Genomic DNA, 26,091 nt, shown 5'->3' with positions numbered 1-26,091 from the left:
TTGATGTGTGTTGCTTCACAGGACATGGCAATGCTGGTCATAAACCATGATATTAAGACTGTTGATAGAAAATCAGAATGAATGCTACTCTGCATTTCTATAGCCAGTTTATTTTTGCTGCTGCTGCTGAGTCGCTTCAGTCGTGTCCGACTCTGTGCTACCCCATAGATGGCAGCCCACTAGGCTCCTCTGACCCTGGGATTCTTCAGGCAAGAACACTGGAGTGTGTTGCCATTTCCTTCTCCAATGCATGTATGCATGCCAAGTCGCTTCAGTCGTGTCTGACTCCATGCGACCCCACGGACAGCAGCCCACCAGGCTCCTCTGTCCACAGGATTCTCCAAGCTGTATCAGTTCAGTTCAGTTCAGTCGCTCAGTAGTGTCCGACTCTTTGCGATCCCATGAATCGCAGCACGCCAGGCCTCCCCGTCCATCACCATCTCCCGGAGTTCACTCAAACTCACATCCATCGAGTTGGTGTTGCCATCCAGCCATCTCATCCTCTGTCGTCCCCTTTTCCTCCTGCCCCCAGTCCCTCCCAGCATCAGAGTCTTTTCCAATGAGTCAACTCTTCGCATGAGGTGGCCAAAGTACCGGAGTTTCAGCTTTAGCATCATTCCTTCCAAAGAAATCCCAGGGCTGATCTCCTTCAGAATGGACTGGTTGGATCTCCTTGCAGTCCAAGGAACTCTCAAGAGTCTGCTCCAACACCATAGTTCAAAAGCATTAATTCTTCGGCGCTCAGCTTTCGTCACAGTCCAACTCTCGCATCCATACATGACCACTAGAAAAACCATAGGCTTGACTAGACGGACCTTTGTTGGCAAAGTAATGTCTCTGCTTTTGAATATGCTATCTAGGTTGGTCATAACTTTCCTTCCAAGGAGTAATCGTCTTTAAATTTCATGGCTGCAGTCACCATCTGCAGTGATTATAGTCCCTGGTATAACAAACTTGAGTGAAAATTTCAGTTCTTTCTCTCTGTTTCACTCTTTCTCTCTATGTGCATGACTATTGACGGGTGAAGATGGTTAAGGTATTAACTCAGCCATAGAGTTGATATAATCTTTACAATATTTCTTTTATAAAAATAAATTGTGTGACCTACAACTCGACATGCATAATAAATGTTCATGCTTTTTGAAACATGCATCTTTCTCCATCCTACATAAAGATCTCTGTGGGTGTGCATGTTATGTTTCTAAAATTGGCCTTATATTGCTTTAAATTTGTCTTGGTTGTGTTGTTGCTATATGTAGATTTTATGTACAAATATTGTATGTAAGACTTGTACAATTTTGATGATCTCAAGGAAACATGATATTAGTAAAACTGTTCTAAATGTGGTAAAAAAATTTCTTAACCACGTTAAAAAGTAACTAAAGGTATTTCACCCATTTATTTGTTATCATAGAACTTCCTCAGACTCAATATTCATAACAGGGCAGAATAATCCCAATGGCAACATGAGGTACATAATGGAAAACTTTATTTGTTAAACCATGTCATTCAAACCTGTACTTGATCGTATGTCCTAAAGTAAGTTCAGTGGACAAAAACTGATTTGTTGGAAAATGACAGGCTGCATAATATTAGCATATATTATTATGTTATATCCAAACATCCTGTTATTAAGCATTTCTTTTGAGTGAGTAAATGCTTGCCCTAATAAATACTCAGAGTATAAAACTAGCAGTTTATAAGGAAGGCACAAAATAAGAGTTTTGATATGTTGCCCCTGAGGGGATGGGGAATCAGTTGTTTAGGTAAACGCCAGTGTATTTTATGCTGAGATGGCAAAAGCCCATCAGCTATGAATCTTCTGAATTATTGCTTCCTTTGTGAATGAAAGCATCAGTGTGCTGCAGCTTTTGGCTTTGGAAGCATTCATTTTAGTTCTAGGAACGTGTTTCATCTACCAGGAAGTGCTTTTATCTTCCACTAAAGGGAAACATCACATGAACAGGGATGGCACAGCATGGGCAGTGGAAGGAAGGACAGATGACAGGCAGATGCTTGAGGCTGTGCAGTGCAGGGATGGGGAGTGTGCATGAAACTGGGAGGATGGGTACAAGCAAATCAAACTGAAAATTAGTCTTCCATTTGTTAATTCTAAGACTTTTGGTCTTGCAGAAATTAGGAAATCCAGATCATACCTTTCTTAGTTGTGCTTTTAGGTTCCTCATAGCAAATATCTGTGTTATTGTGTGAAACATTGTCTCTTTCAACTTCAAATCGTATATGTTGATGTTCCCTTGTTCACAGTGTTACAGAGTACAGTCTCATGTCAATTTGATTTATTTTGCTGCCTGGTTGATTTTAAATATGTAGTTCATATGTCTGAATGTTTAGAGATTTTTATTAAGGCTTTATGATTATTATTGTACATTAATGTATCCTCATGCAGTTAGACAACAATAAAAGTTTTTGGTCTACCTTTTATTTCATGTACTAGATTGTAAGAAGTATAGAGATATTGATCTATCTGTAGTGATGTTGACAGTAGAAAGATAAGAAGGAAAGCATGAAAATCTTGGTGTTCCAACTGTGAGACTAGTATGGTACTCTTTCTTACATTGCCTTTCCCATGCTGATTCAGCAAGAGAGGAAAGAGTAACAGCAGACTTCACTTATCTGGCCTCTATAAACATGTATCATGGGCAACTGAAAGAAATCTATGACCAAGGCTGTTCGTTTTTTCCTGATAAATAATATTACTATAATTCTGAAATGTGAGAAAGATATTTTACAAGGAAAGAGATTCCTTATTTTCTGAGACCCTCTTCTTTCACTGTCCAAAGAAATAAAAATAATAACACATTGAAGTTCTGTGACATCATCCACAATTTGTACGAGAACTAGGGGGAGGTGGAACTGTGTAATTGTCCTTAAACTTATGAGAGGGAATGGTCCAATAAAGTCTTTGCCTTTTCTCATTTAATGATTTGAGCCCTTTCACTCTTTTTCTTGATGAGTCTGGCTGGAAGTTTATCCATTTTAGAAGAGCCAGCTTTTAGTTTCATTGATCTTTTATATTGTTTTCTTTGTCTCCATTTATCTCTGCTCTGCATGATTTCTTTTCTTCTACTAACTTTGGGTTTTGTTTGCTCTTCTTTCTTTAGATGCTTAGACATAAGGTTAGATTGTTTATTGGAGACTTTTCTTGTTTCCTTGTATTGCTATAAACTTCCCTTTTAGAACTACTTTTGCTGTATTGTGCTTTCATTTTCATTTGTCTCTAGGGATTTTTTTATTTCCTCTTTGATTTCTTCAGTAAGCCATTGATTGTTTAGTAGCGTATTGTTTCACCTCCACGTGTTTGTGATCTTTACAGTTTTTTTCTTGTTGTTGATTTCTAATCTCAGAGTGTTGTGGTTAGAAAAGGTGCTTGATATGATTTAGATTTTTTTGAATTTGCCAAGGCTTGCTCTGTGGCACAGCATGTGATCAGTTCTGGAAAATGTTCCATGTGCACTTCATAAGACTGTGTATTCTGCTGCTTTTGGATGAAATGCTCTATCAATAACAACAATATCAATTACAACCATCTGGTTTAATGTATCATTTAAGGGTTGTATTTCCTTATTGATTTTCTGTCTGTATGATCTCTGCATTGATAAAAGTGGGATGTGAAAGCCCCCCACTATTATTGTGTTACTGTCAATTTATTCCTTAAGGCTATTAGTATTTGCCTTATATATTGAGGTGCTTCTCTATTGGGTGCATATATGTTTATAAGTGTTATATTTTCTTCTTGGATTGATCCCTTGATCATTACAGAGTGTCTTTCTTAGTCTCTTATAACTGCTTAAAATCTATTTTATATGATATGATTATTGCTATTCAAGTTTTCTTTTTGAATGATTATTGCTGTTCAGATTTCTGTTTGCATGGAATACATTTTTCCATCTTATTTTCAGTCTATGTGTGTCCCTAGATCTGAGGTGGGTCTCTTGTAGACAGCATATATAGGGGTTTGTTTTTGTATCCATTCAGCCAGTCTGTGTCTTTCGGTTGGAGCATCTAATCTTTTTTTTTTTTTTTTTTTTTTTTTTTTTTGTTGTTGTTGTTGCTAAGTCATGTCTAACTCTTTTGTGACCCAATGGACTGTAGCCCACCAGCCTCCTCTGTCCATGGGATTTCCCAGGCAAGAAGAGAATCTTCCCTGACCTAGGGATCAAACTCATGTCTCCTGCATTGGCAGGTGGTGCCCTTGATCACCAGGGGTGCCCTTAATCTATTTACATTTAAGTGATTATGGATATTTACGTTCCTATTGGGCTTCTCATGTGGCTCAGCAGTAAAAGAATCCTCCTGCAATACAGGAGATGTAGGTTTGATCCCTGGGTTAGAAAGATCACCTTGAGGAGGAAATGGCTACCCACTCCAATATCCTTGCCTGGAAAATCCCATGAAGAGAGGAGGCTTGTGGCTACAGTCCATGGGGTAGCAAAGAGTAGGACTTTTTGTGACTTAGCAACTGAGCACACATGCACATGTTCTTATTACAATTTTCTTAATTGTTTTGGGTTTGTTTTTAGTGGGTTGTTTTCTTCTCTTGTGTTTCCCACCTAGAGAAGTTCCTTTAGCAGTTGTTGTAAAGCTGGTTTGGTGATACTGAACTCTCTTAGCTTTTGCTCTCATTTGTAAAGTTTTTGATCTGTTTGTTGAACCTGAATGAGAATCTTGGTGGGTAGAGTATTTTTGTGACACTCCCTTCTGGCCTACAGTTTCTGCTGTGAAATCAGGCGATAAACTTAGGGCAATTCTCTTGTATGTCACTTTTCCTTTGTTGCTTTTAATGTTTTTTTTTTTTTTCCCTTCATTTTTTTGTCTTTAATTATTTTTGTCAATTGGATTACTATGTGTCTCAGTGTTTTCCTCCTTGGGTTTATCCTGTCTGAAATTCTCTTCACTTCCTGGACTTGGGTGACTATTTCTTTTCCCATGTTAAGGAAGTTTTAAGTTATTATCTCTTCAAATATTTTCTTAAGTCCTTTCTTTCTCTCTTCTCCTTCTGCGACTGCTATAAAGTGAATGTTGGTGTGTTTAATGTTGTCCAAGAGGTCTCTTACAGTGTTTTCATTTCTTTTCATTCTTTCTTCTGTTTTGGGGCAGTGATTTCCACCCTTCTGTCTTCCAGGACACTTATCTATTCTTCTGCCTCAGTTTTTCTGTTATTGATTTCTTCTAATTTATTTTTCATTTCAGTACTGTTCATCTCTGTTCTTAAGTTCTTCTAAAAAGACAAATCATGATTTGTCTTAAAAAATTTTTAAAGTAATTAGCCTCCAATTAAAATCAATAAATTAATTTTAAAAATAATTAAAATTTTAAAAAAGGAAAAAAATTGATGAATTATCTTCAAGAAAGATAAAATGAAAAGCTCTACTATGTGTCTAAAGGGAGTCCCAGAAAGAGAGAATGGAACAAATAGAAGAGACAAAAAAGTCCTGATGTGATGGTTCCAAGTTTTTAAGAATTGCAAAAATATTATGAGTTCTTTGATTGTAAAAACAGCCCTCGTTCACTGTTGGTGGGAATGTAAACTGGTGCAGCCACTATGGAATACAGTATGGAATTTCCTCGAAAATATAAAAATAAAACTACCATATGACCCAGCAGTTCCATTTCTGGCTGTTTATCCAAAGGAAGCTCTTTGCAGCATATTTACAATAGCCAATGCATGGAAACAGCCTAAGTGTTCACCAGTGGACGTGTGTGTGTGTGCACGTGGGCACACTTAGTTTCTCAGTTGTGTCCAACTCTTTTCGACCCCATGGACTATAGCCTGCCAGGCTCCTCCATCCATGGGAATTCTCCAGGCAAGAATACTGGAGTGGGTTGCCATACCCTCCTCCAGGGGTTCTTCCCAACCCAAGGATTGAACCCAGGTCTCCCACCTTGCAGGTGGATTCTTTATCATCTAAGCCACCAGGGAAGTGGATAAAGAAAATTGTGTATATTTGCAGGAGACATAAGACCCGCAGGTTCCATACTGGGTTGGGAAGATTCCCTGGAGGAGGGCAGGACAACCCACTCCAGTATTCTTGCCTGGAGAGTCCCTAGGATGAGGAGCCTGGCAGGCTATAGTCCATGGTATCACAAAGAGTCAGACACGACTGAAGTGACTTAGCACAGCACAGTACACACACAGGAATATTATTCAGCCGTATAAAAGAAAATAATCCTGTAATTTCTGATATCAGGTAGGGACCTTAAGAGCATTATGCTAAGTGAACAAAGTCAGACAAAGGCAAATACTGTATATGATCTCATATGTGAAATCTAAAATGTCCAAACTCATAGATACCAAGAACAAATTGGTGGTTGCCAGAGGTAGGAGACGGGAGATTGGCAAAATGAGTGAAGATGGTCAAAAGGTACAAACTTCCAGTTGTAAATAATTTCTGGGGATGTAATTTACAGCATGGTGACTAGTTAACAGTACTGTATCTTATATTTGAAAGTTACTAAGAGAGTAAATCTTAAAAGTTTTCATCACAATAAAAAAAAATTGTAACTACGTGGTGATACTTGTTAACTAAACTTATTTTGGCAATAATTTTGCAATATATGCATATTATCAAATCAGTATGTTGTATATCTAAAACTAATACAAAATACATGTAAATATAAAAAGATTTAGATCAGTTTAAAAAGATTGCACATGTAGAAAAATCACACACACACAAAGAAAAACTTCATGTCTTTCACCATTTTTTTTACCCTTCTAACATCTAATGGTTAGGAAGATGTGTGATAATTTAAAAGTGACTATACATACAGTAACACGACTAAATTTGTATCATATTAATCACAACTGTACCTACATACATTTGAAAGGTGATGCTGTATAATAATATGATCTATAAGAATATATGTATAATGTGTAACATGTAATATGTTAAACATACTAAAATACATTTCATAGTCTGTTTGTGGCCAAAGTTTAGTGCTTGAACATAATCACGGACAATTTGCCACAATTATTCATTCACCCACAATATTTTTAAAAACTATAACTTGATAGCCTCTCATGGCTCTGTTTTGAAGTTTTTTTTTTTACAGCCCTAGAAGTGTACTATTTTCTACTGAGTTTCAGCCATATTGGTCAACATAACTGCAAATTATATTATTTTCTAGCTTTTGCACATTCTAACAGATATCCCTGGTCCCCAGTTGCTGCGATTTGCTCTGATGGAGACTCAGGCTGTTTTAAGACCCAGTGCAGCTCTGGAATGTAGGACTGACTTTGGATCTCAGGGCAGCCTATAAGCAATTGGCTAAGGATCAGAGTTTTGGCTGCATGGATAGATCTCTGTGTCCCCCGAGAGCAATTCTAAGTTCAGGTATCTTAGATGTTGGAGGATGTTGCCCAAATAATTTTTATTCCTTAAAAACATTCAGACACCCCCACAACCACTTTTTCAATCTAATAAATCCCAAAGGAACCTTAAAAATAAAATATATTTCCAAAACAAAATGTTTTCTCTCAATCATAGGAGAAACACCAGTTTATCACTGGGTCATTCAGTTAAGGATGTATCCATGAAATATGCATGTTTCATGTTTTGAGAGGGTACAAGTAATAGATGTGTTATACTTTTAACCACATCTTTGTTTGCTCTGGGATTAAAGAAAATAGTGTGATTTCCTTAGTCATCTATGAGCTCAGAAAAAAAACCTGTGTAATTACAAATCATTGCCCAACCATCAGTTTTTTATCATCTGTTGGGAATGCAGTTTTCTGAGGAACAAGTTTCAGAAAAATATGCTCTTCTTTTATGTCTTGGTTTCTTATCTTTGAATCTCCACGTAGGTTTTGGAAATAGTTTTTGGAAGTCCAAGGCATGTCGGCTCTTTTGAGCTCATTAATTCAACAATTTCAGTTGATCTCTATGTCTGGCACTGTGATGGTTGGTGGGGATTCCCTGATGACTGTGAAATAAAAGCAGTAAGTCCTCAGTGCCCTTGAAACCAGATTCTTGGCTTCAATGGGAAAATTTACTTCTTTTTAAAAAATATCAGAGGTCTCTCCTCTTTTATTTTTTGAGCCAGAACAGTAGTCACCCCCAACCCCCATCCTAGCTCTGCCTGATTTTTCTGAAGGACTTTCTATTGCTGTACTTGATATATACAGCTGGTGGCAGAATAGTTCCCAATATCTGCAGCGGCTCAGCGGTCAAGAATTCACCTGCAATGCCGGAGCCGCAGGTTCGATCTGTGGGTCTGGAAGATCCCCTGGACAAGGAAATGGCAACCCACTAAAGTATTCTTGCCTGGAGAATCCCATGGACAGAGGAACCTCGTGGGCTACAGTACATAGGATTTCAAAGAGTCAGACACAACTGAAGCAACTTAGCACACATGCATAATACTTCTAAAACATGAATCCTGGAGCATCATTTTTCTAAACGGACTAGTCAATGATTCCTCTTAGCACACACAGCATTCCGTACACTCTGTTTGGTTGCTCTGTTTGGTTAAAGTGGTAGATAGGCATTTTTCAGTACAGTTTAGTGGCAAGAACTTGGACACTAGACTTTTCTAAATCTTTCGTAGAGCTATGTAAACTTGGACAGGGTCCTCTTTTTTTTTTTTCTTTCATTTGTCAAATGAGAATAATATTGCCTGGCTTATATGGTTGAGTATTTATTCAGAAATGACACAGTGCAGCAATAATGGATGGTCACTCATATATAAATATGTACATTTTATCTTATAAGATGACCTATGGAATCAATACTGATTAACATAGTATTAGGGCACAACTCTGTTTGCAATTAGCCTTCCCAGGTGGCCCTAGTGGTAAAGAACCTGCCTGCCAATGCAGAAGGAGAAGAGATGTGGGTTCGATCCCTGGGTCGGGAAGATCCCTTGAAGGAGGGCACAGCAACCTATTCCAGTATTCTTGCCTGAAGAATCCCATAGACAGAGAAGCCTGGCAGGGTACAGTCCATGGAGTCGCAGAGAGTCAGACACAACTGAAGTGACTTATTTGCCATGGATCTGCTCTTGTTTCTCTACCAAATAACAATTTGTCCAGCAATCTTTCTAAACTGTTGTGTGTTTGTGTGTGTGTATACAATACATTTGTATATAGCTTTTAAAATATAAACTGGTAGGAAAAATAAAGTAACCTAGGGTGTTCAGAAGCACAATTTCAGAAGACAGCACTTCAGAGGCTTAAAGGAACTTCCCTGAATATGTAATTTACTACCTGAAAGTGAAAAGGGGGTGGTAATTTAACAAAAGAGGAAGCTTTATCATTATGTTTGACTTTCATTCAACCTTTTTTTCCTTTTACATGAAGTTGGGATTATTTTACTCCTGTTAGTCTCTGATCTGCTCCACTAACAAAATATGGTGCTAGTTCCATGCCCTGCCATGCAAATAAATACAGAATACCCACAGAATTTAGCATAAGCTGTTCTCCTAGTACTTGATATGCAAATCATTATACTTACAGCTAACAAGCTTTAGCTTTCCTTTTTCTTAAACATGGAGAATTTAAAAAACCCACTTCAGACCTGAAAGACACCTCCGTTTTTGTATCTCTTCCTGGCTTTTGTCCAAATGTCATGTAAGGAATTTATTAATATTACTATAATACTTCAGAGGACTGTGGAATGTACATTCTAGGCAAATTTTTTTAGGCTCTGTGGGGGGGAAGGGAAAGAGCAGAGATGATGGTGGGATAGAATTCTCTCCTCTGCAGGAGGGAGGAAGAGAACTTTCTTTGTGCCACTCTTTCATGCTGAGTCTCCAGCACTGTGCCAGCGGCATCCTAAAATAATATTAAATCATTGGTTCCTACATGGGCTACTCATGTCTTTCCAGTGACTCAGACGGAATTTAATAAGAATTCTAAAAATGTGTTGGTGACAGTGAAAAAAGTAGAGACTGGTATATTTTATAAGTATATTTCTTAGACAAGCCAGTACTATTTTGGTAAAAATGTTTCACACTTTATTGTTAATACTGTCACTTAAAATATACCATCCTTTTTGTTCTTGTTGCAGATATTTTGGAATATTATTTATCATGCACTGCAGATATAATAAAAATTTTACTTAATATTTTTAAATGTATTAAAGTAATGGAAAAACCGACAGGTTAATCAAAAACATTGAGACTGGTCACTGTTTTTTATGAGAATTTTCTCCAACACTAAGCTCTTTAAAAACATTTCATTTAGCTTAATCACTAAATGCAAAGTTCTTTGCCTAGTCCATTTTCTTTGACATATTTTCAACTTCCATTAGAGTTTTCCTCCTCTTTCTTATCAAACCCTCATTGTTCCTTAGGCATCTGTTCCTCTCTAGATGTGTTGATTATCTATTGTCTCTCAATTCTAGACACCCTTTTCTACTCTGCTCTATAGAGCTATGAGATGGTTGGATGGCATCACTGACTCAATGGATGTGGGTTTGAGTAAACTCTGGGAGTTGGTGATGGATGGGGAGGCCTGGCGTGCTGCAGTCCATGGGGTCGCAAAGTGTCGGACACGACTGAGTGACTGAACTGATAAGGGCTGGATGTGGAACTCTATAAATAACTTTTCCCAGTTTGCCTCATCCGCTGGCTTCTGTTAGGCCCTGCCAGTAGGGGGCCCTAGAGAGGCGGAAGGGAAAGTGAGGCCGCCTTTCTGGGTTTCCAGTGAGCAGCAGCATCGTTCCAGTTAACAGTAGATAGCTGGCTGCAGCCTCCAGTTTCTTGTGCCACTAATACTTGTTTGCACCAAGAACATGTTTGCTTTAAAGGCTGGAGTGTGAGCTGCTCTCGTATTCCTTCACACACTGGGGCACACTCTTCTGGGCACTTGTTGAACTGTGTCCCCTATGCAGAGTTCTTGGCACCTGCCAGACTGGAATTCTGAGAACGAACTTCAAGGCGCTTTCTCCCAAGGACCAAACACCAGCTTTACTGAGTCCCTCATCCAAATTCAAGGTTCTGAAATTACCACCTCCTCTCCTCTGTTTTCCCAGTCCAAGGGACAGTAGCTGCTTCCTACAGTTATTAATCTCTGTGCAAACTCAGCAGTACTTTTTCTGTTCTTCCAACCACCTAATATCTATTAACTGACTTACTATATTCAATTCCATTTTAGAAAAACCTAGTGTGCTTCCTATTTTCCTGACCGGATTCACATACAAAACAATTAGCCGCTCAGTCATGTCCGACTCTTCGCGACCCCATGGCTTGTAGCCTGCCAGGCACCCCTATCCATGGGGTTCCAGGCAAGAATACTGGAGTGGACCCATTCTCTCCTCCAGGGGATCTTCCTGACCCAGGGATCGAACCTGGGTCTTCTACCTTGTAGGCAGTTTCTTTACCGTCTGAGCCACCAGGGAAGCCCACAGGATTCACAGTTCTCTCTTTTTACTCTGCTTCCTTTACTAGATCCTTTTTGCCTAGGCCCATTTAGGCCTTCATAAACACACTATATATAAAAATCTGTATACCAAAGAGTTGATCCATTTCCTTAGCTTCAAATATCACATCTCTACCAGTTCACATCATCAACTGTTCCCACTTCACTCAGTATTTTTATTAGAATTTCCTATTATCTCAGTTTGCTGTGACTCAGATCAAATTCTTCTTTTACATACCATTTCCATATTTCACTGCTTCAAACTTGTTTCAAAAAAGGGTACCTCAACCATCTAAGTCAGCAAGACTCATACTTTAGAACTGTAAAATTCTTTCCTCTTGTTAGACTCTCATGTTGTCACTAATAATATCACCTGGATTATTTTCTTATACTAGGTTTTGCATTTATCCTTTTCTTACCCGCTACCCTCATCAATATCCTAATTTAGATCCCCATTAGCCTCATTCTCTGATGACCAGTAAAATCCATACTGGCGTATCTGTTTCCAAAATTATTCTCTTGTGTACACTGCTACCAGTCCAATTCTCATAGACCCTGACTTAAATCCCCTTCCACAAACCTCCAGGGCTTCCTTCGGCCTGGAAGATAAAATGCAGAGGGCTCAGGGGGAAATCTCACCTCAATAAATGTTTGGCCTTGTCTCTTACCGTTACCCGCAGTTACATCTCATTGATTTTCTCAATGACTTCCCACTTCTCTAACCTTATCGCTCTGTAGAATGTATGTACCCTGTTCAGCAAAGCTCTTCTTTGTATCTCCTTCCAAGAACATCTCAGACAGAACCAACCTCTCCTTGTGAGGGATTTTGCCTGGAAACTACTATCAGGACCTAGTTATGAGTTGCATGCAATGTTATAACAAGAGATGAAGGGAATGTATATTGAACAGATAACAAGAGTAGTGCGTGGTTGGTCGTGTGTATGAGAACTCAGGATGGATCTATTCAAAGTTTTTATCCAATAATTTTCAAATGTCTTAAATGTTTTTTTTTAAATTAAAAGTCACTAAATTAATCAGATATGTTCCTTTAATTTTTGTAGAGGTAGAATTTATTAATAAAATTCTACCTCTACAAAAATTAAACCAATACAATATTGTAAAGTTAAAAAAAAACTCGATATTTTTCATTTTATGAGAGTAGGTGCTCTGTCATTTATAGTTCTAAAATTTTTGTCTTGAATCAAGAGATCTGGAAGAAATAAGAAAATGTAACATATGTTAATATATAAAAAATATAGTATATTATTATGTTTCAGTACTTCTTAAAGACATAAAATATCTTGGGGACATTTTGAGAAAAATTTCCTTCCATATTCCCTTCCTTCCTACTTTCTTTCCTTCCCACTTCACTTCCTTCCTTCCTTTCATCCCCCAAAATATGTTGTAGTAACTCTTGCTCCTGAAAGCCAAGATTCTAACAGTGTCAGATTTCATGATTAAATCTGATAATGTCAAATCTCATTATTAAATTTGACCCCTCAGATAGATGCCAGCTTTTGCAATGTGTAGAAATTCTGAGTGCTTCAAAAGAAAAATATCTACAGAGAACAAAATATTTATACAAAGGATACCAACAAAACAATGTGAAGCTGCTTTGTCTATACTTTCTTAAATGGCTTTCTATATAGTCCAACCCTTGGCAGTGTGCTGACAAGTTGAGAGAGTAGTTATATATGCTGCTGCTGCTGCTAAGTCACTTCAGTCGTGTCCGACTCTGTGCGACCCCATAGACGGCAGCCCACCAAGCTCGCCCGTCCCTGGGATTCTCCAGGCAAGAACACTGGAGTGGGTTGCCATTTCCTTCTCCAATGGAAGACCTCCAAATAACTAAAAAAAAATATCTTGAACTATATATATTAGGAAGGAATCTGGAAAGAGCATCTTACTCTTTTTGCTTTCAGAGTACTTTATAACTGCATAATTTTGGTACAGCACCCACAAACAATTCAATCTTCTAGTGTGTTTCAGTGCAGTGAGTTATGAGCAGAGGCAATGAGTCCTCAGGAATGGCAACTCGTCACCTCCCACAGTATCTATTTTTGCAATTAATATTTTGAAATTCAAGATGATCTAATTCTGTAATTAATAACTGGACCATGAAAATTTAAATTTATATGATGACATGTTTAATTTAGATAATGAGTCCAGTGGTAGTAAAGTCCTCAGTAAACATATAAATACACATACAAAATCTGTCCTGCTTTTATTCTTAATTGGTCTTCCATGGATACGGAGAGTAAATGATAAATATTTTTCTCATTAAAATCCCTCATATAGTTGAAGTCAGCCAAAAAGTTTTCAGTTAATAGAATGAGCTTATTTCTGGTTTGCCCAAAATGGTCCCAGCATGGGTCAGTTGTCTTGGCAAAGTCTATAATAACCACTCCCTCCTTTTGCTCTGAACAGTTTCCCAGATTTAAAATATGGGAATTGTGTGGTCAATCTGCTCATTAATCTTCCCTCAGTTAGCCCAAGTAATCCAATATTTAAGCCCCTCTTTTTAGGATTATCTTCATTGTTTTTCTGTAAATCATCTCTACTTATAGGGAAGCAGGTGGCAATTTCCTCCTCTTAACAGTATGGAGACATTGCAATACTTAAGGTACCTGCTTTCAGAAAAGATAGCACCAGATCCAGTTATTGAAAGACCAAAATTAAGGAGTAATCGAGGGGGTGAATGTGTATTTAGGAGTGATAGAAAGGAGGAGGGTAAGAGAAAGTGTGCCACTGAAAAGTTTATGATAAGCAGATGAATTCCAGTACTAGAAATCAAATACCACGTGTTTCAATTCCCATCAGAGGTTCAGTTAGAAATAGAATCCTTCTTTGCTTCCTGCCCTACGCCAGCATGTTGTTACAGGGCATGCACTGTTTTAACAGCTGCAGAGTCTTACCTCAGGGGTGACGGAATTGCGCTGGTGATGTTGATCCCTGTATGGAGCTAAAGCTAAGAGGAAACTTGATCATTTGCAGAATGATTTAGGAATTGAAGGTGAGTTATGCTCTCTGTATGAGGATAATGAGTTAAGAAAGTTGAAAGAATGTGAAGTCTTAGTACCCGTTTTGCTTAGTAAACCTAGTATAGGACTTTCTCTTTTCAGACCAAGAATGAACAGCAGAGACAAAAATGTGCAAATAGTAAATTTTAAACAATTAAAATATGAACATTCAAATATACATCTGAGCATCTGGAACAATCAAATGGCAAGATGTCATTTGCTTATTTTCTTTTTCTGCAGTTTTCTATCCTCCTTTTCTAGCTCTGCTTCTATTACTGTTTTCACGTCACGTGTAATAACTAAGTGAGAAGACATCTGCTCCTTATATCCATGTATTCCTGTAGTCCACTAAAAGTTTTGTCTTGTATCAAGAGCAAACTTGATCATGCATTATGAACACCAAGAAGGTCCAATGTAACACACATGGCTAGAGCCCCACTCCCAGAATTTCTGATTCAGTAGGTCTAGGGTGGAGCTCCAGAATTTACATTTGTAAGGTATTCCCAGATGACACTCTTGCTGCTGGTCAAGGGGCCACACTTGACAAGCACTGTTGTCATTTAAGGCCTTGCTGAAAGGCTTGGCAAAAGCAAGCCACCTAGAGGGAAGAGGGTAATGCAAATGAATTGTTTGGGAAAAACATGGGGAAGGGAAAGACTGGCTCCCTCAGTCTGAGTTGTGAAAGGTTCGTCACCATTCTTGTCTCTGCAGTCTCCTCCACCAACCCTGCTTCATTGTTCTGAATCTGGTGCTAGAGGTTACTCTTCAAAGCAAGAGGGAAGCTGTGTTTATTGAATTTGAATTCATTGATTAAGTGTATTCATGGCTTTGAGAATATTAATAAAGAGTAACTTTTAACACCTGGGTTTTAAATGTTTGGTGGTGTTTTGAGAAATGTAAATACAGCGTTCATTAAATATATATAATGAACCTAGGACATGATGGCATGAAAGACGGTGACCTGGCCTCATTTTCATTTGTTCAGAATATTGCATGGTTAAAGAGGGCATTGTTTCGTTGGCATGTTACTTGAATTCTGCTGTGTGTCAAAGTATTCAGTTTTTTTCTTCTCCTGCCTGCAGATGATGCCTTTTAGTTAATATTTCTTTTCATATACTTACTACATTTAAACTGTATTTATTTTCTTCTTTTTGCCAGAGTCTCCTTCAATCTCCTCATATTCTTTACTTCTAATTTCACATATTACTACCTTTACTTTGCTCATTTTTAGTGCTCTAGTGATTTTTTCTGTTACCACTTCAACTTTTTTTTTCACTTCCACTCACACCTTTTTCAGTATCTTTTAAAATATAGTGGGATATGTGATTATTTCTCTTTGGCTAGAACCACTTTGTTTTATAAAACATTTTGGAATATCTTTCAGCGATATACACAAAACCCAGAAATACATGCATACAATAAAAAGCCAAGGCCATGAAAAATATAGAAGAAAAAAGCAAACTCAGAAAATTTGTGATTAAGAAATGTATACTATAAAGACCTTAGTAATAACATACCTCTAATTAATACAATTAACTCTGAGCTTCTTGGCAGTTGAACCAAAAAAGAGATGTGATTAGTTTAGAGGAATCATATTATCACTTAAGGAGAAGACATGTTAGTTGTTTGTAAGGTCAGGCTCAAAGGCCCACATCTTGAGTGGGTCTTTGTATGGAGGATTCTGGTTTATATAGTGGATGACATTTTAATAGCGTTATTGAGTAACTGTAGTAGCCCATTTCATAAAGCATTTTCAGGGCACCCATTAATGTAAGCCAGGGGGAAAATGTCAAAGTACAACAAAGAAAGTATCTTGTCAGAGGTTAAGTAAATATCACAGCATGATTCAGGGGTTAAAAATTAGGATGTCTAGAGAGAGGCATACACTTCATTTTTTTCAAAACAATCTCTAGAAATGAAATTCCTTTCAAATGACTTCTGATAGAAGTCAGCTAGCAAACAATTTGGAAGTATGTTCTCTGGTAATAAATAATTCTTTGTTACTTATTAAGGACAGACTCAGTATTTTAAAAATAAACCGACTGAACAGGAGGGTTGACAACTTTTTGTGGAAACCAGATCGAAACTTAACACTACTTCTTGAATAGATGACCACCCAATTTCCACATTGAAGTGGGCCAACAGAATAAACAGGTCTAAGAGTTTACTTAAGAAACAGTTTCTGAGTCTTTTTCAGCATATGAACAAATTAATTATTACGTCTCCAAGTTCTTCACTATACAATGCGACCAAGATGATTTAGATTGAAACATTTTCAAAGCATAAGTTACCAGCCACCCACTAAGGCTATAGAAAAAAAAAAAAATCTCGGCAAATGCACTGATGGAACATCTGGTTATAAGAAACTAATTTCCTTGGTGAATATGACAGGATGAATTAGTTATGAATGTACATGTAACTAAATTAATTATCTTGTTATATGGTGTTGATAGGATCAGTTACATTTTGAAAAATAACTGACCCAAATCATTTTGGTTTTAAAGTAAATGCTTTTAAGCAATCTTTTTTGATAATAGTTGATAAGCTGAACCAGTTTCTGGTTAAGAATTCTGATAGTTATAGCCATAGCATAAGCATATAGAAGGATCATTCTGCTTTCAATATCAGACATATTTGTACTGATCAAACAAATCAAATGTGTAAAAAGAAAATGGGTGGAGTCAGAACATAGAAAGATTTTATGTTCTTTAAAATTACTTGATTAAGTCACTAGGCCATTCCTCCCAATCTTTATTCTCCGGAAAGAGCTATGGGAGATCTTCCCAGCAGATCTGAATAGAGCACGAGTACCGGGAAACCATTTAGCCCATATTGACCATTAGTTTTTGCCCAGAATAAAAGATTGAGTAAAACTCAATGAAAGTATGCCATTCTGGATGCTGCTGTCTCTGTTTAGTTGCTAAGTCATGTCCAACTCTTTGTAACCCCATCGACAATAGTCTGCCAGGCTCCTCTGTCCATGGGATTTCCCACACAAGAGTACTTGAGTAGGTTGCCATTTCCTTCTCCAGGGATCTTCCCAGCCCAGGGATTGAACCTGCATCTTCTATATTGGCAGGTGGATTCCTTTACCACTGAGCCACCTGGAAATCCTGTCATTCAGGATAGACTTAATCAAAAGGACAAGATTCAACCATTTGTAACATTGATCCTTTGTAAAAATAATCTTAACCCAAATCTATTATTTATTATATAAAATATTGAGTCAAGAAATACCTATGTGTAGTTTGTAAAGGAAAAAATTGGCATGGAGTTTGAGATAGAAATGCATAATTAATGATATTTTATTTCACAAATGCTGTGGGTTTGCAACTCTTTTGCTAAAGATATATATATATTTCAAGCCTAGGAACCCTGTTGTTCTATTAATGGAGAAAATAATTCTTGGTTTTAAAGAAGTTAAAGACTTCTGAGTGACTGCATAAGAACTAAAATGTTTCTCCTTTCTTATGTTCCATTCACTATAGTCAAGAGGAGCCTGGCAGTCTGTAGTCCATAGGGTTACACAGAGTCAGACACAACTGAAGCGACTTAGCACGCAGCACACACAAATGTCACTGAAGCTTGGGATACATGTGAAATGTACCAAAATAATTTTTCATAGAAGGAAATCAATTTTAGCACCGTTTTGGGATACGACACAAGAAAAACCCTGCAAATAACTGTGACTAGGACTGAAGCAAGCTAACTTATTTTCAAATCCATAAGTTAGGAAGAGCTGACTGACAGTTTCATGCTTGTACGCTCTATAGAAAAATAATGAAAGATACAAAATATATTATGTTATTTGACTCCAAAAGTATCCTCTTGTATTCCTTATATGCTATATAATACATTTATTTCTTAGTGTAATAATTTATGCAAAACATGCTTTTTCTTATGAACAATTATAAATATCCCTGTTTCCCTATGAGATTGTTTGAGTAGTTAGGTTCTATTAAGACTAAGTGATACTTACTTAATAAAAATGAGCTTTTTTTTTTGCTATTAGAAATCTGCCTCATTAGAGCCAAAAGACAATATTAATGGTATGTACATAAATTGGACTCTAAAAATGATTAAAAAATGCATCTGTGTTTTCTAGATTCTTTTTTTACTAGATCTAGAGTGAGCAACACATGTTCTGGAGACCTCAGTAGATTTGGAAAGTTAGTAGATTTACATACTGAGAATTTCTCTTCCAAGCTACTTCATTGTCTCTTCCTGAACTTCTCGGTAAATCTTGTATTTGTAGAAAAAATTTGTGTCATGGTCTTCTGGAAATTTGGAAAGACTCGGAAATCACCCCTTTCTCAGAAGTTTTTTCTTGAGATGTATTTCTTTTTCTATTGTCTCTGAAATGTAAAGTTCCTGCACAATCTTACATACCATATCATTCTTCCTTCCTTGAATTGAAACTTTAGCATCGGAGAAGGCAATTGCACCCCACTCCAGTACTCTTGCCTGGAAAATCCCATGGACAGAAGAGCCTGGTGGGTGTGGTCCATGGGGTCGCTGGGGGTCGGACACGACTGAGCGACTTTACTTTCACTTTTCACTTTCATGCATTGGAGAAGGAAATGGCAGCCCACTCCAGTGTTCTTGCCTGGAGAATCCCAGGGATTTGGGAGCCTGGTGGGCTGCTGTCTCTGGGGTCGCACAGAGTCGGACATGACTGAAGCGACTTAGCAGCAGCAGCAGCAGCAGCAAAACAAAAATTTTATTTGTCATGTAGCCCATATATTGGTGTTCCAAATGATATTTCTTCTATAATTTGTTGGTTTCTATGATTAACCATTCTTTACATATCAGACCACATAATTCACACTGTATCACATATATCTAAGGAAATTCAGAGGTAAATGGGCCAATCATCCATATATACCACAGCAGCATATTCTATGCTTTTTACAGAAATAAATTGGAATGCTTTGGATTCAATATGGTTATTTCATTGATCTGATGACAAATAAAGCTCAGCATAAAAGCCAGAAATTCTTAGTAACATAAATCACTGTAGAATTTTGTTGTTATTGTTCTTTAGTTGCTAGGTTGTGTCTGCCTCTTTGGCAATCCCCATGGACTGTAGTCTACCAGGATCCTCTGTCCTTGGGATTTCCCAGGCAAGAATACTGGAGTGGATTGCCATTTCCTTTTCTGGGAGATCTTCCTGACCCAGGGATCGAATCTGCATCTCCTACATTGAAAGGTAGATTCTTTACCACTGAACCACCAGGGAAGAAAGAGCAATTAATTCTATCAACTATCTCATATGTGTCTTAAAGATCACCTTAGCTCATTTACGTTGTTGTTGTTTTTTTAGCTACATACCACATACAGTACTTGCATGCAGATCAGAATTACTTTAGAACAAATTTACATAGGAAAGTCATTTAGGTATCAACTAGTTTTGCAAAAGTTGGACTGTGAAGAAAGCTGAGCCCTGAAGAATTGATGCTTTTGAACTGTGATGTTGGAGAAGACTCTTGAGAGTCCCTTGGACTGCAAGGAGATCCAACCAGTCCATTCTGAAGGAGATCAGTCCTGGGTGTTCATTGGAAGGACTGATGCTGAAACTCCAATACTTTGGCTACCTCATGCAAAGAGTTGACTCTTTGGAAAAGACCCTGATGCTGGGAGGGATGGGGGGCAGGAGGAGAAGGGAATGACAGAGGATAAGATGACTGGATGGCGTCAGCGACTCAATGGACATGAGTTTGGGTGAACTCTGGGAGTTGGTGACAGACAGGGAGGCCTGGTGTGCTGTGATTCATGGGGTTGCAAAGAGGCGGACATGACTGAGCAACTGAACTGAACTGACTCATCATTGAAAACTCGTTTTAAAGAGGGACTCAGGTTATAGTTACAACCACTCTCAAGACATGAAATCACCTATTCCTCTTTGCTGGAATGAGTAAAATTTAGTGGTCTGGCTATGGAGAGTCATTTAGAGATTTAAAATTGTTTGATTTGTAGTTTTGTGCTCTTAGAAGCATCTCAGTGCCTCAGAGCAATTATAATAAAAATGGCTAGTGCTGCCTTTCTGAATTCATCAGTAAGAGGCACATATTTAAATCACAGCATCTCTATTAATAACCAACATTATTTGAAACAGAAAACCTCAGTATAAGTGCTAAAACTGGGGAAATATTTCACTTGCTACAAATGGAGAATTAATTTAGAAAGAATGATGTTAGCCTCAGAAGAATAGAAAATTTCTTAATAGGTAATATTGAATATTGCACATTAATAAGATATTAATTATATTATATACTATTATAGCATGTATAGCATATTTTATAATTGTATACTATAATAATTATAGTATAATTACTACTAAGAACAAGGCCTCTATTTGAATCAGGTTTCAACATAGCTACTGCATTGAATGAAGAAATGCATTATTATTTACTTGTCTTCCCTTCCCTTCTATTTATAAACAAATCCAAGTTAAGACCTATTTTCTTTATATACCATCAATGCTCACACTTTGTAGTACAGAGATGTAGACATACTACTGATTTAAAAAATCTCAATGTCAAAGAAATAGTGGGTTCTGTAAGTATCTATATCTAATTTATTTCAATTTAACAAATACCTCATTGAGTTTCCAGGCAGAATTCCGGGCACATTAAGTTACAAATATGAATAAGCCGTGGTACCTGACTTTCAGTGAAAGAAACAAATTGTTATGGGAACACAGAGGAAGAAATATGCTTTCTGAGATAAAATATTCAAAAGTTGATTCTCAAAGTGCAAAATGTATGAATTTTATCTTGATATGAATTAGAATTTTCTTTTGTCAGATGAACAAGAGTAAAAACATTTCCAGTAGGAGAAACAAAGAAAAGAAAGAAGTATATCATATTGTGCAAGTAATATTAAGTATCTTAGTATGATTAGAATGTTGGGAACATGGTAGGGAGAGTTATTTATTGAATAAACAAATGAATGGAGAGTGGCATAAATTGAAGAATGCTACTGAGAGGATCCATTAGTTAATTCAGTGCAGACCATGTGGATCCACTAAAGATTTTAATTAAGATAATGAAGCAGATTGTGTTTTGGAAACCCTGATAGTCTGGAGGCTGGATTAGAGAAGGAAGCTATAGGGGAAATGGAAATTCAAGGAAACAATTTGTTTCTGCCAACATTATCAAAGTAAATAAGAAAATAAGTAGTTTTACATAAATTAGGAACATGGTGGCTGCATTCATTCTGTTAGATTTATGCGGTGCCTTAAAAAAAAAAAAAAAAAAAAAAAAAAAAAACTGAAGAGAAGCCTGGTTTGGAGTCACTCCTCTTTTCAGATTTTATGCCCATGAGGTAAGGAGAATGGTATTTTCCCCTTATCTCTCTCCTGTCTATGGAATGGCTTATGCTATGTTATTTATCAGAGGCTTTGAAGTCTGAAAGAAAAAGCCATAAAAATCATAGAGTGTTATTGTCTTTTGAACAGAGACTCACCGTATTTGCCTTAATTATGCTATCTTTGAATGAGGACCAACAAGATACCAGCTGTTGGCCCATACTTTATACATAAGTTTTTCTTCCTGAATGAATTAGATTACCATTTCCTGTGACACAGTCCAGCAGAAAATATTGCCCATCAGCAAAATTTCTTGGATGGCAATAAGAATACCATTTCCTATAATGACACATCCATTGGAAAATTCCTGGCTCCTTATGGTTTTGCTATGAACATACAAGTTATTCTCTTAAAGTGGAAAAAGTATTTTGGCTTTAGCAAATATTTATATTCCTTTCTATAATGCTTGTTAACAAACTTTCTTAAATACCTCCATGATTCATAGCTTTCAAATAATATACTATCCTAGGCATCTCCTTATTTCCTGAAGTAACTGCTAATGATGAAGATGTATTTGTGGTCCTTCTTAAATATTCTGATTCTTAAATGAAACAGATTTCAAGGTGATTTGATCTCTTAAAGTAAGTAACACATCTTTGATTTGCTTGAAGAAAAGTCTAGAGAAAATCCAAGACTTGGGTCTGTTTTAAATGTGATAACACTTTGGCTAGAGTTCCTCCTTTCTATTTTTCTGACTCTAATAAAACATATCTTTCTCTTCAATACCCAAAATTTGAAGAAATCTTACTAGCCGTTTTTGCTCTGCAGCAGCCCCCAAACTGGTTTTTACTATGTTCCAGATTATTTAAAAGTTAGAGAAATTAATATATAAAATTTTAGTTTGTCTTGGTATGTGTCATACACATGTACAGTGTTTCTCCAAACATAACAAATTCAGTTCTATAAATTAGCACATACAGATAAAGATTAAGAATTTTGACTTCAAACAATTTGCTTTTATATTATAATTAAATATAGCTAAACAAATATTAACTCTTTAGAACTAAGTTGGCAAAGAAATCTTTTTACATATATTCAATATCTTCATTGGATATGTATATATATATATGTGTGTGTGTGTGTGTGTCTGTGATATTTATGGTAACTTTCTGAGTATGTAATCAATAACCATGATATACACATTCCCATACTCTAAGCTCAAAATAACCTGAAGTAAGGAGTCAACATATAGTATTAGTACTCTGTTTAAGCTACTATTTATTCACTTCTTTATTTCATAAACACTTTTAAGTCCCTACTTCCTCCTAGCCACTATACTGCATTTTAAAACAGTGAAATGTTAAGTTGATAGTGAGAATTAACTCTTGAAAAAATTCATTAAACTATTCTTGTCTACATAGTTAATAGTAAGTCAAAACATACAAAATTCAAGTTACTTTGTGCATTGAATTGTAAACCAGTAAAAACTGGGTAGCTATGTAAGCATTTGTCTGGGGTAATGATTCAACAGTAGATATTCAATGCAATTTTCATGGCAAGGTGATTATAATATTTTGAGTTTATAAATTTAAAAATTATTTATGCCCAATAATCTAATATTCTGATTATATTGTCTGACTCTTATTGTGTCCAGCTGTTTGCAACCCCATGGACTCTTTGTGACCCCATGGACTGTAGCCTACCAGGCTCCTCCATCCATGGGATTTTCCAAGCAAGAGTACTAGAGTGGGTTGCCATTTCCTTCTCCAGGGGATCTTCCCAACCCAGGGATTGAACCCGGGTTTCCCACATTGTGGGCAGATACTTTACCATCTAAGCTACCAGGGAAGTCTTGTTATATTGATAGTTATTTGTTATAACCAAGTTTCTAATGTATTTGCATTATTTTTTATAAAAATGTAAAAACATAGACAAAAGGATGCCGGATAGTAAAATGAACCCATTATACCCATAGCTGTTGCAGCATTGCTTCAACATCATTTTTTTCTCCCAGATGCGCATGTCTGCGTATGGACATTGAGGAGGTGATAGGATTAATAGTTGGGAAATCTGTCTCTATACATAAGATAATATTTCATTTGAGGTTCTTGGGAGGGTACCAAAGATTCAGCAGCATGAGATCATTGGTTCAAAGCATCTGAAAAAATGTTTTTAAATTTAGGTTACAAACGCAACTGTCCAGTGGGGATTAATCCCCCTGGTAGATAATGACCTTCAACACTTATATCACCACCAACGTTTGAACAGTCAAAGCTAAGCAGGAGGAGGAGTATGCTTAGGCCAGGATTAGTGTGATTAAAGGAAACCTGTTCTGCTTGTTTTGTTCATCTGGCTGTTTGTAAATGCACAGGGGAGGTGAAAATAGCTCCCATCATGAACAACAAAAGTACATTTATCCACCATCCCACCCTCTTCCAGATTTGCACTGAGACTGTCTTAACTGTTTATATTATTTGTAGATGAAGAGAATGTCCCATTTCTGTGCTAAGCATTACTGTCAGGACAGAGTGGGAGTTGGAGTTGCTTAGCTGCCCAGCTCTCACCTGAGCATCTAGTCACCAAGAACAAGAATGTGAATGACAGCTGGGCATAGTGGAGGGTACAGCCCATATCAGAACCCGGTCCACTAATGTTTTAGTGCGAGGTCTGAACAAAGTCCTAGAACACTTCAAGCTTACATTAAAAAAAAAAAAAAAAAGGATACAGCATATAAATCTGGATTTTCCACTTTTCTTAAAAAATTAGAATGTCTGGTATCACTGCACCAACAATGGCCAAAAGGAATCTATTTCTTTGAACTGGCACCTTCTCCTAATATACTGCAGTTCCCACACAGCCAGGGTTAATTCATCTGTGTTACAAGCTATGGGAAAAAAACTTGTGTTTGCTAACCCTCCTGTAAAGCCATTAGCAAATGCTGCTCCCTCCGTGTAAATGGACTGAACCAAACAAGCAGGCTTCCAAGGACAGAAGCCCCATTTGTGACTTTGAAATTGGATGTAAGAATTTATATTTTGACCAAAGTATCAAGGTAGAATAGATGTGAATTTCTCCTGGATAGCTCAGTTGGTAAAGAATCTGCCTGCAATGCAGGAGGCCCCAGTTCGATTCCTGGGTCGGGAAGATCCACTGGAGAAGGGATAGGGTACCTGCTCCAGTATTCTTGGGCTTCCCTTGTGGCTCAGCTGGTAAAGAATCTGACAGCAATGCAGGAGACCTGGGTTTGATCCGTGGGTTGGGAAGATCCCCTGGAGAAGGGAACAGCTACCCACTCCAGTATTCTGGCCTGGAAAATTCCATGGGCTGTATAATCCGTGGGGTCACAAAGAGTCAGACATGACTGAGTGACTTGTACTTTCACTAGGATATGAAATTTCTATTATCTAAACTGGTTCTAGGTTTAGATAATATAAAAACCAGTTTAGATAATAAAAAACCCTTGAGGGATATAAAAAAAGGATGAGAGGGGAAGATTAATCTTTACAGAGTGTGTCTCTGGTTGTCAGTCCCTATTTACCCCAGAGAGATAGCAGTCAAGGTGTGACCTCCTTCATCATAAGCCTAGTGATAGATGGCTTCCCTGGAATCATTCGAAAGCTTGAAATATGTTCCCTAGGGTTAGAAGACATCATTAGAAGATGCCTAATTCATCTAGACCCAATGGACATTTACTTGAGCAAACTCCAGGAGATAGTGAAGGACAGGGAAGTCTGGCATGCTGCAGTCCATAGAGTTGCAAAGAGTCTGACACAACTTAGTGACTGAACAACAGCAGTTTATTCAGAGAGAGGGGAACACACTCTCTTTGGATTGCAGCCCACTTCTATTGAGTGTGGAGCAAAAAATGTGTTTTCAGTGATGTGGACTACCCATGAAAGAGAGGACCTATTTGGAATCTTCTTAAGAAGAGGAGAGACACTAACAGTAAGAGCTTCGAGGAATGGACAGTCTGAGGAGACGTGGAAGTGGGTGCAGGTGGTAAGGGAGAGTTCAGTTCAGTTCAGTCACTCAGTCGTGTCCGACTCTTTGCGACCCCATGAATCACAGCACGCCAGGCCTCCCTGTCCATCACCAACTCCCGGAGTTCACTCTGACTCAGGTCCATTGAGTCAGTGATGCCATCCAGCCATCTCATCCTCTGTCGTCCCCTTCTCCTCCTGCCCCCAATCCCTCCCAGCATCAGAGTCTTTTCCAATGAGTCAACTCTTCGCATGAGGTGGCCAAGTACTGGAGTTTCAGCTTTAGCCTCATTCCTTCCAAAGAAATCCCAGGGCTGATCTCCTTCAGAATGGACTGGTTGGATCTCCTTGCAGTCCAAGGGACTCTCAAGAGGGAGAAGAGGGAAGCAAATAAAAATCTGACCA

General features: G+C 37.5%; 1 protein-coding gene across 35 annotated transcripts in view; it reads left to right on the top strand.

Moving 5' to 3' along the window:
• Positions 1–26,091, top strand: part of DKK2 (dickkopf WNT signaling pathway inhibitor 2) — a 583,019-nt gene that overhangs the window by 346,543 nt on the left and 210,385 nt on the right. For 3 of the 35 annotated variants that reach the window (XR_008716834.1, XR_008716811.1, XR_008716820.1), the window contains one exon: positions 14,279–14,390. The exons of 23 other annotated variants lie outside the window; for them this stretch is intronic. The gene's annotated coding sequence lies outside the window, so the exon portion shown is untranslated. Of the gene's footprint in view, positions 1–532; positions 2,826–8,767; positions 8,783–10,025; positions 10,043–14,278; positions 14,391–15,108; positions 15,246–26,091 lie in introns of those variants that run through there. 9 more of the 35 variants (XR_008716813.1, XR_008716822.1, XR_008716836.1 and 6 more) reach the window with 9 other exon arrangements.

Source organism: Bubalus kerabau, chromosome 7 (assembly GCF_029407905.1).
Source record: "Bubalus kerabau isolate K-KA32 ecotype Philippines breed swamp buffalo chromosome 7, PCC_UOA_SB_1v2, whole genome shotgun sequence".
Lineage (NCBI taxonomy): Eukaryota > Metazoa > Chordata > Mammalia > Artiodactyla > Bovidae > Bubalus > Bubalus kerabau.
Note: the sequence above shows the minus strand (reverse complement) of the source record. Positions and strands in the feature narration are given on the sequence as shown.